The sequence below is a fragment of the Hemicordylus capensis genome, chromosome 6 (assembly GCF_027244095.1).
Source record: "Hemicordylus capensis ecotype Gifberg chromosome 6, rHemCap1.1.pri, whole genome shotgun sequence".
Lineage (NCBI taxonomy): Eukaryota > Metazoa > Chordata > Lepidosauria > Squamata > Cordylidae > Hemicordylus > Hemicordylus capensis.
The window spans coordinates 102225275-102236187 of record NC_069662.1 but is presented as its reverse complement, the minus strand read 5'-3'; the positions used below and the strand labels follow the sequence as shown (position 1 = coordinate 102236187).

General features: G+C 44.2%; 1 protein-coding gene across 2 annotated transcripts in view; it reads left to right on the top strand.

The window, feature by feature from the left end:
• The first annotated feature begins 3326 nt into the window (after positions 1–3326).
• LOC128331672 (collagen alpha-6(VI) chain-like) overlaps positions 3327–10913 on the top strand; it is a 130595-nt gene continuing 123008 nt past the window's right edge. The window contains exon 1 of one of the 2 annotated variants that reach the window (XM_053265375.1): positions 3327–3405. The gene's annotated coding sequence lies outside the window, so the exon portion shown is untranslated. Of the gene's footprint in view, positions 3406–9601; positions 10361–10913 lie in introns of those variants that run through there. The other variant, XM_053265374.1, reaches the window with a different exon arrangement.

Genomic DNA, 10913 nt, shown 5'->3' with positions numbered 1-10913 from the left:
CAGAGAAGGCCCATTCTTAGGATGATATCCCACAATATCATTACCCTATATAGAAAAAACTGAAACCCAAATACTCAGTTTAGCAGAAAATATCTTCATTTTAAAAAAGGTGCCTCAATGTGTTCTTGGGGAGTGTGTTTGAACGTGTGCACCATGTTCATAAACCAAACTGTTTATGAATTTCTTGGATGTAGTAGTTGACAAAGCAAACATGAGAACTAAAACTCTGCTCTTTACTTCCACTAGCATAAGCCTTTTGGACGATTTGCAGCTGTAAAGGGAATGATTCCAAAGCAGTGTTATTACTTGGGAATGAGGAAGATGGAAAAGATTGCTTAATCAGAAGGAAAATTTTGTAAAAAGACAAGCTGGTCTCTTAAAGGCTGTTGGTAAAGCTACTGTTTATGTAGGGTAGCCAAATGTTCTTTATTTTACAAGTCGTTTGGTATTCCAAGACTTGCACACAGGACATTATGAGGAACTTTTATGCTTAACTATTCAGATCTGCTTTAATGTAGCAAAGAGCATTGGATAAGACCACTTTTATCCGCATCTGTGCTAACCTTGTGTTGAGATGGTTATATGGAATTGCGCATTTCAGAGACCTGTGTGTAGCACTCTTTCCATTTGAGGTTATAATTGATGCTCCTGGTAATAGATAAATACTAGAAATGTATATTAACAATGTTAATATAAATACTACAAGCATACTGCAAGCTGAGAATATAAATACTGCAAGCATATTGCAAGCTGAGAACATGATTATACTCAAAAAGCTCCATTTAATGTATCTGTCTACAGTAATAATACAGTAATAATAATAATAGTTAATAATAAAAAAACCCCTTGATTTGTTAGCCACCCCCGAACAAATTGTTCTCTGGGTGGCTCACAGCACAGCATTAAAACATCAAATAAAACTACATAACACATAAAATCACAACACACACACACACACAACAAAACAATTCAAACCCTTAAAAAAAATCAGTCTTAAAAAGTCTACAGAAATATAGAGTTAATTTTATTAGCATGTGGGTACATAAGAAAAGCCCTGCTGGATCAGGCCTAAGTCCTATCTAGTTTAACATCCTGTTTCACACAGTGGCCCACCAGATGCCTCTGGGAAGCACACAGGCAAGAGCTGAGGGCATGCCCTCTCTCCTACTGTTACTCACCTGCAACTGGTATTCAGAGGCATCTTGCCTCTGAGGCTGGAGGTGGCCTATAGCCCTTAGACTAGTAACCATTGATAGACCTGTCCTCCATGAATTTATCTAAACCCCTCTTAAAACCATCCAGGCTGTTGGCTGTCACCACATCTTGTGGCAGAGAATTCCATAAGTTGATTATGCATAGTGTGAAAAGGTACTTTCTTATGTCGGTCTTAAATTTATTTGCAATCAGTTTCATGGGATGACCCCTGGTTCTAGTGTGAGAGGGAGAAATATTTGTTTGGTGTCATCTGCAAATTTGGCCACCTTACAGCTTACTCCAACTTCTAGATAATTTATGAACAGGTTAAAGAGCACCTGTATGCTGAATCTTTTACTTGGTGTATGCTATCTTTCTTAGGGCCATTTGATCTCTTTGACCGCCACTAACATATCTTTCTGTCTGCTTTTTCTCTGGTTCTACTCTGTCCCCTTCTGGTTTATCTGAAGCATTTACACCTTAAGGGATGGCATTTGCTGAACTGGATTCTGCCCAGCTCCTGTCTATCCTCTAGGCATCATTTCAAAAGCTGCTCTGCAACCTTTCTGATTTTAAACACCAATAGTCTGGTTCCATCTTGGTTCAAGTGGAACCCATCCCTATATTGCACAGACTTGTCATGTCCCAAAATGTATTCTAGTGCCTAACAAATCTAAACTCCACTGTCTCATCCAGGCATTGAGACCCTTCAGCTCCACCTGTCTCGCTGGCCCTGCACGAAGACTAGGTAGCATCTATATATTTAATTCTTCTGGGTGAGCCTTGGAATGTGCGTCCCAGCACCCAGCTGATTGGCTGGGCAGTGGAGGCGCCTGATTGGCTGAGGCACACCCAGGAGAATTGGTCGCTGCAGTGGCGAGGCAGCAGGCCTGGCCGCAGAGGCAAGGTGGAGGCGGCAGCGGGCCCAGCCTCGGTGGCGGTGGCCCCAGCCTCGGTGGCGGCACTCAGCCTGGCAGCTGGGGTCCGGCACGGGCAGGCCGGAGACTGGGGCAGAAGGTGTGTGTGTGTGGGGGGAGAGGTAGCTGGCCCCAAAGAGTGCACAGATGCTCTGTGCGAGGTCGGCTAGTTCTCAGAATTTCTGATAATGCTATCTTGGGGGTCCTGGACTTCATTATGCTACTTAAGTTTTACTTAAGAAGAAAACTTAAGAGATGTAAGTTTTGGGCAGTATAAAAATACGATAAATAAAATAACTAACAAACAAACAAACAAACAAATAGCAGCCTAAATTTGGCTTCCAGGACCTCCCAACTACATTTCCCAACATCATTGGTGCCAATGTGTACCATGACAGCTGACTCCTCCCCAGCACTACCTAATAGCCTACCTAGGCACCATGTGACGTCTGCAACCTTCACACCAGGCAGACAAGTCACCTTGAGGTTTACATGCGAGTCACGTCTCTCTATACTCCTAGGCCCTCACCCCCCCCCCCCCGGATGAGTATCCCCTGTGCGAGAGGATATGGGCTTATCATTCATGGAAGGGGTCCCTTCATAGGGAGCGTTTCCCTCTTTCTCAGAAAAATGTCCTCCTTTCCAGAGACCTTCATTCTTCCTGACAGCAGAGGAGCCATCAGCCTGGGAGTGGGATGCCTCTATCACATCCCTGAAAGTCTTGTCCATGTACCTATCTGACTTTCTGAGCTTCTCCAGATCCGCTACCTTGATTTTGAGGGAACCAATGTGTTCCCTGAGAGCCAGGAGCTCCTTACACCAAGTACACACCTATGATTTCTGCCCCTCAAGCAAATAGTCATACATGCAACTCTCTGTGCAATATATTGGGAAGTATAATTGCAAATCCAATTATAAAACCACAGTATTCATGGCAATACAGCTTTCTCTTTGAGATTAATTCCTGTAGACTTTGGGCCAGGACATACATTACGCATAACTGCAGGTCCAATGGACTCACAGTTCTGTGCTCCTGCTCCACCCACTGTCGAGATGTAATGCTCCAGAGGCTCTCTGCAGTCAGTAAGACTGCAGAGAGGTGGGGGAGCTGGCTGTGCAGGCTTCCTTTTTTCCTGAAGGGCAGTCCTCACAGCCAATAGCAGCCAGAGTGAGGGAGGAGCTTCCTCCCTCAACTCTGGTTTGCAATGAAGGCAAACTGTGCTCCCAGATTCAGACATATCTCTGGCACCACCGAAATACAGTTTACAGCAATGAAATTTACTACAAACTGAAGGTGACAAATGGAGTTGGGTGTGATGACTCCCGTGGGGGCTGTGGAGGAAGATTCTTCAGATGAAGACCCAGAGCAGGGGGAGTAGGCTGAATTTCTTACCAGCTCAACAGAGCCAGAGCTGACAGGCTTGCAGGGCCCTCTACTTCCTTCTCTCCCTTTTCCTGATGAAGCCTCTAAGGCCGCTGAAGGCGAGATGTCTGCCCCAGACCCCCAACAGTGATGTTTGGCCAGAGTACAGGCTCAGAGGGAAGAACACTGTAGGTCAAAGAGGCTAGCCAGAAGGAACAGGTGTCCCAGCTCTGGCCCGGCCATATCTTCTTGATAAGACTCAGCTGCAGTGATGGGTGGGGCTCTCAGCAGTCAGCCTATTTAGAGCAGCCTGGAAGCTGGATCTGTGCTGGAAACAATATCTATAGTGAACAGACTACTGTGAACAACCTTGATGCTGTTTTGTGTGTACGTCCCCTGATCCTGTGGGCTTCCCAGTTTAGACCTCTGGCAATGTTTGTGACTCTCTGATCGTCTGTCCTCTGGTGGTGACTCCTGTCTACACCTGACTTTCCATTCATGTCCCTCCTTTGCGGGTCTCCTTTTCCCTCTGAAAAGAGTGGTTTTTGCAGCTGCTGGACAGTCAGCCAAGGTGATGTGTTTAGAAAACCAAAGAAACTCCATTTTACTTAGAAAACCTCATCTTAACTTAAAGTAACTCCAGCCCAGCTCAGGGACATCACTGCCTCTCATGATTAACGTCATTATCTCTCTAGCAAAATTGTATCTATGAAACTTGCTAAGACAGCTAAGCTTCCCATTGTAAGAAAACAGGATTTAACCAAATAAGGAGTAATCACCAGATGAACAATGAATCATTCTCATGCGTACTAGATACTTAGACCACCATTTTATTGCCACATATACTGTGGCTAGGGGTGTCAGCATCATTTAGATTGTCTGTATAAATGTAAGATGCACCTGTAACCAAACTGTAATCGGTTTGAGAGCGTGAGCCTATTGATTACCTATTGCTAACTGCAGAGCAATAAACCTCAATTAATAATTCCCAATCCTTGTGTCTGACTGATTGGTTTAGTGGACCCAGGAACAAGCCCCATCCACATCAAAGGCAGGTCCTTACATTAGGGGAAGGAAACTATGGGTCTTTTTTTTTTTTGTTTAACTGTAATTGCCCAGGTCTGTATATTCAGGTTTGAGAACTAGAGGTGAATGGAGAGGGCCCTGGCCACACCCCCTTGCATGTGATGTCACAAAGCATGCACAGCAGCAAAGAACATGGCTGGGAAATGAGGGCCAGCTGGAGCTTGGGGTGAGGGATGAGTCAGTCAGCCCCCAGGAGTGGGGCAGCTTGAGTTCTTTGAACCCATCCACCTTATTATAGCTCCACCCCTGAAGTCAGTGCTGCTGATAGGAGTTATAAGTTCCAGAGTAAATTACATATGCTTCTAGTCCATAAAAGAACTGGTGCTGGATCACAGGAAGAGGAAGCAGCAATCCTATTCACACATTATGTTCATTGCACATACAATTTGTGTACAATGAACACATGTACACTTAGTCGTATGTTATGTTCAACGAATGTACAATAGTGCACTTCCTATTCTGTATCATGCATTTGAGGGGGCCTACATCCACAGTCATTTTAAAAATGAATGCAGGTGCAGTAATTGACACAAAAACACTTACATGTGTACAGACATCTGTACGCACATACATCGTGTTTGAATAGGGCTAGTGTCTAAAGGGCATTTATCACTTGTGTATATTTAATGTGCATGCATGCCCTTGATTATAGCTTAAACAAAGGTACTTAAGGCAAAAAATCTTCTAGTTTTCCCCAAGGCTTTTTAAGGGGAGGGGGGTCCATGCTCCAAGGCTGAAGTAGGCCTAGGTTATAATTTTGAATTGAGAAATGAGGCTTGGGTTGGACACTGACAAACAGAGAACACACAACCAAATCTTCTGTCGTTTGCAAATTGGTGAAGAGAGGGTTCAAGAGCTTCTTGGTTGCTGTGGGGGAGAACAGCTGAGGTGAGAAATAAGTGATGGCCTTTGGGATGAGGGACCAGTTATGGAAACTCCTGGTGCTGAACTTAGCTTTTGATAAGTACCTGCTGTCAAGACTGTTAGACTACTTTATTTGGGTTTTGAGCAAGGAACATACTTTTCTCCCTCTCTACACAAGGGTCAGTCTAGATTTTTAAAAGACTGTCAGGATTGTAATCTCTGTCCATTTGTGTAACTAAACCACAACTGATGTCCTGTATTTACTTATGTCGCATCCTGTGTTATTTTAGCTAATGTCATATATAAATGATCTGTGCTCCATATGACTTAAACAGTATATTAGTCTTTGTGCTTCATTTCTGTTTGGGTACAGATGTTCTAAACAGCTGCATGGCTGAATTTAAAACATTCTTTGAGACAGAAACATACACAGGAACATCTGTGTAGCACAATTCAGTCTGGCTAAATGTATGGCCCCTCATCAAGCTACATTTAGCTGTGATTCTTCCACTGAAAGCAATGGGTCCTGTTAGTTAAAACTAGCTAATTCCAGTGATTTCAAAGGGAAGACTAATTTTAGAGAGGCTGGGAACTGTGAGAACCAGTCTGGTTAAAAATGTTTCCCCTTCCCCGTCACATCAATATTGATAAGATCTACCATGTTTTGTCTTGGTATTTAACACCACTTGAAGGGATTAGATGACACTTAAGATGGATATTAAATATAAGCCTGTATAGCCTGAGGAAATATATTATTCAGCCACTTCCCTCCATATGGCATCCTAACTCTAAAAAAATTGTAGAAATGTTATGTTGAATTGGGTTACATTGTAATAGCATATCGGCTCTAGTCCATCTCACGCCCTCACTCTTCCTTCCCATGGAAAAACATGGTTATGTATGTGGAAATACAGGGAGGTTCTCCAGGTTCTCCACATGAGCAGTGTTGAGAGCCTGCAGGGCTTGTGCGCAGAGAACTGGCTTAGCCACAACACGCTCTTCCCACACACGAGCAAATACCTAGCCCTCAGATGAGCTTCCCTGAGAAGGACATTCCAAAGTTGGGGTGTCATGACCGAGAAGGCCCCCTGTCTGGTTACCACCCACCTCAAAGGGAGATTATTATCTAGATTTATTTACTTTAATAAAAGATCTTTCAGAAACAGGGTTAATTCATAGGCAGTGATGGTCTAAATCTCAGTAACATTAAACTGCTGGGAGAGATCGTCAGGAGGTTTGGTGCTGGGTGATCAATATGCTGATGACACCCAGATTTACTTCTCCATGTTGACGTCATCAGGAAATGGCTGTCGTAAATCTTTTAGCTCGGCTTACCCAACAGGATTTACAACCCCCTTCAGCACTTACCGGTGAGTTAACAGAAAGCCGCAGTGGAACTGCACAAGTGAAAAATAAAAGGTTCACAAAGAAAAAAAAACAGGAAATGAATTAAGTCCCCTGAACCGAACTCGGTACCCCCCTCTAACAATAACTGAGTAATAAGGGAACAGAAAACACAGAGCAAGGAATGAAAATAGTGAAGGACAACAGAAGCAAGGAATTAACAGAACAAAGCAGGAAAGCATAAACAAGGCAAACTGGAACTCGGACAAAGTTTTGGAATTCAATAGCACACTGTCTGTGGACCAGTGAAGTTGCAAACAGCACCTGAGCAATTGAGAGACTGCCAAATATATATGGCTCAAGAGAACCAGCAGCCAATCAGGTTTCCCTGAGTCAGCACTTTGGCTTCCTCTCTAATGATCTCTTGTGCGTGCGTGACTTCCACTGAGCCTCCCTCTTGAGCTGTCTTGTCAAGACAGGTGAAATCCCAGGCTCCTCCCCATCAGAAATCATGTCTGGCAGCTGTTGCGAATCCTTAGCTCCAGAGTCTGGTCCTGCCAACTCCTGTTACTGTGCCTCTGAGCCCTCACTAGCAGGCGAATCCTCCTGTTCTCCTCTCCTCTTCTGACTCCATTTAGGGAAGATATGCCATTGTCATGGCTCAGACTTCTGACTCAGGTCTGAGCCATGACAATAGCATATCTTCCCTAAATGGAGGCGGTAATGGGCTGGATGAGGGATAACAAACTGAGGTTGAATCCAAATAAGATGAAAGTACTGACTGGGGGGGGGGTTGGGACCCGAGAGATGGTTTAGATCTGCCTGTTTTGGATGGGGTTACACTCCCCCTGAGAGATCAGGTACGTAGCTTGGGAGTGCTCCTGGACCCAAAGCTCTCCCTGGTTTCTCAGGCTGAGGCAGTGGCCAGGAGTGCTTTTTATCAGCTTTGGCTGATACATCAGCTATGTCCATTTCTAGAGGTGAATGACCTTATAACAGTGGTAATATGCTGTTAACCTCCAGGTTTGACTACTGTAATGCATTCTACGTTGGGCTGACTTTGCACATAGTCTGGAAACTACCATTGGTACAGAATGCGGCAGCCAGATTGGTCTCTGGGACAACATGAAGGGATCACATAACACCAGTTTTAAAAGAACTGCACTGGTTGCGGATAAGTTTCTGGGTGAAATACATAGTGCTGATTATTACCTATAAAGCCCTTAACGGCTTGGGTCCAGGCTATTTAAGAGAGTGCCTCCTTTGTCATGAACCCTACCACCTTTTAAGATCTTCTGGAGAGGTCTACTTATGGTTGCCACCAGCTCATCTTGTGGCGACTTAGGACTGGGCTTTCTCTGTGGATGCCGAAGGGCTTTGGAATATGCTCCCTGCTGAAATATTGATTGATTGATTTGATTTGATTTCATTTGATTTCTATACTGCCCTTCCAAAAAATGGCTCAGGGCAGTTTACACAGATAAATAATAAATAAATAAGATGGGCCCCTGTCCCTAAAGGGCTCACAATCTAAAAAGAAACACAAGCTAGACACCAGCAACAGTCACTGGAAGTACTGTGCTTGGGGTGGATGGGGCCAATTGCTCTCCCCCTGCTAAATAAAGAGAATCACCATGTTAAAAGGTGCCTTTTTGCCAAGTTAGCAGGGGTTAAGAGCATCTCCTTCTCTGTTTGTTTTCAGGAAGACCCTCAAGACTCTCCTGTTTTTGCAAGCTTTTAATTAGAATTTTAATAATTTTAATAGTTTGTTTTATATTGTTTTTTTAATTGTGTTTTATACATTTTAACCCCTGATTTTTAATATTAAAATGTGTACACTGCCTAGAGATTTACATATCAGGCAGTATAAAAATATGATTAAATAAATAAATATCATGGAAGCTGGATAGTTTTGTTTTTCCACTTTAGCTTGACTTGGAACTTGCACATGAGCAGTTCGTGGTCTGTTCCACAATCAGCCCCTGGCCACGTCTTTGCTGTTATAATTGTACTCTTCCATCTCCTTGCACCAATAATATAATCAATTAGATTTCTGTGTATTCGTATGTTTGATAAATGTACAGTCAAAATGAAGGCATCAGAGAGAACAGACTATCATGCTGGGGAATCCTAAATAACCTGGAAAAAGAATGCCACCCGAAACTCATGGCATATACTAATTCAGGCATCCCCAAACTGCGGCCCTCCAGATGTTGCTGAACTACAACTTCCAGCATACCCAGCCACAAAAAATTGTGTCTAGGGATGCTGGGAGTTGTAGTTCAGCAACATCTGGAGGGCCGCAGTTTGGGGATGCCTGTACTAATTCATCACAGAATAAAGGTTGATTTTAACCTCTTACCAGGATTCACCCCTTCTCACCCACTGGGGAGTCCTCAGGTGAGGTGGAGGATTCTGACAGATTCTAGGAGGTATCCTCAGATGAGGATCTCAAGGGGAGCCCAGCAGAACCCCAGGTGGAGCCAGTGCTGGAAGAACCCCAGACCAGAGAGGGCACTAGCTGGCATCCTGTCCTGAAGAGGATCCTGGCATCAACCCAACTGAAACACCACTGAAACACCAACCCAGGAGCAGGCCACAGAAACTGAGACCCCACAATAGCAAGAGACTGGCGGGTGGAGGAAGGGGGAATTTGGCTAGTTGATGGGGGAGGACCGAGTCCTTGAAGCCCAGAACAGGCCGTGGCCAGTGGGAGCTCCCGACACGGAGCACAGGTGGAAGTGAAGCATTCACCGGAAAGGGCTGTGAGGGAGGCACACAGCAGTGACATCATCGGTGTGCTTCCTGAAGGGCAGGGTTCAGAGAGGGAGGAGGGAGGTACGGGGAAGACTCAGGCAACAGCTGTATGGGATGAGGCATTAACAGGAATAAAGAAGGGCCCAACATGAGGAGGTTGGAGGTGTATAGCCTGTGAGGAGATATATAAGGGGCTGGCCAAGGATGAGAGACTGGCTGGTGGAGAGTGTCAGGGGCCCTGGAGAGGAGCAGACACAAGGACCCAAACGGCCAGAGAGGTGGAGGAGGAACAGGGTGAAGCCCTGTCCCTCTCTGAGGCAAGCCCTGCCAGGCTGAGTTAGGGGGACAAGGGGGCACACGGCCAGACAAATGTTCCAAGAAACAATCTTAATAGATTAGGTTGCTGGAGCTCTTTCACTGTGTGGATATTTCAAAATTCTGAAACACAGGAATACAGTTAAACAGTGAAGCAGAAACATTTGGATTGGCAATATTATATGCTAACAAGTTGTATGACAATTTATCCTTGGATATAGAGATACTTTACAGACCAAACTCAAAGTGTGAATGATAAATGTTAATGGAAACTTGTAGCATCAGACAGACATAGGAGAGATGTGTGTCACAAGGCTATGGGGCTTTAGCCCCACCTAAGATACTTGATTGTTATTATATACTGAGATAGTGACTATCATCTAGACTAGTACGGCTGTCTCTGGCAGGCAACAACTTCCTAAAGTTTCAGACAGCGCTCTTTCTTAGCGATTTTGCCAAAGGTCCATTTAACTGGACCTTAAGATGCCAAGGATTGAACCTAGAATCTTTTGCCTGCAAGGTATGTGCTCTATCTATCTCTGAGCTAAAGGCTAAGAAATTGGATCTCGGCCAAGAAGTTCATGAAATATAATGGTCTCCTAAATTGTTGATGTGTTGCCAACTCTAAAAATTTTTATTGCCTTGGTTTCAAAGCCATTTTAAATACTGCATGCAAAGCAATATTGCAAAGCAATAAATATTAAAGTGTGGGCAGCAGACAATAATTGAGACATAATAACCTGTGGTTGTAGAGCACTTCTTGGCCAAGAAAGACAGCTTGCATTGATTCGGAGGCTCTTGATAAAATCATATCTGTAGTCAAATTTACATTGCACTTCTATTGTTAATTCTTTATTTAACAACCTGTCTTTCATTCTGCAAACCTTGCCACCAATATGTCTTGCTGGCCAGTAATAACCCACTTTTACAGATGGGGAACTGAGACTGAGGGCAGGTTCACACACAATACGGCACAGGAGGTTCCCATGTGTTCCTGCAGCACTGGGACGGCATGCTCTCCCTCCTGCCTATTGTATTTGTAGATTACAATATGCTGAAACTGGGTGTGACAT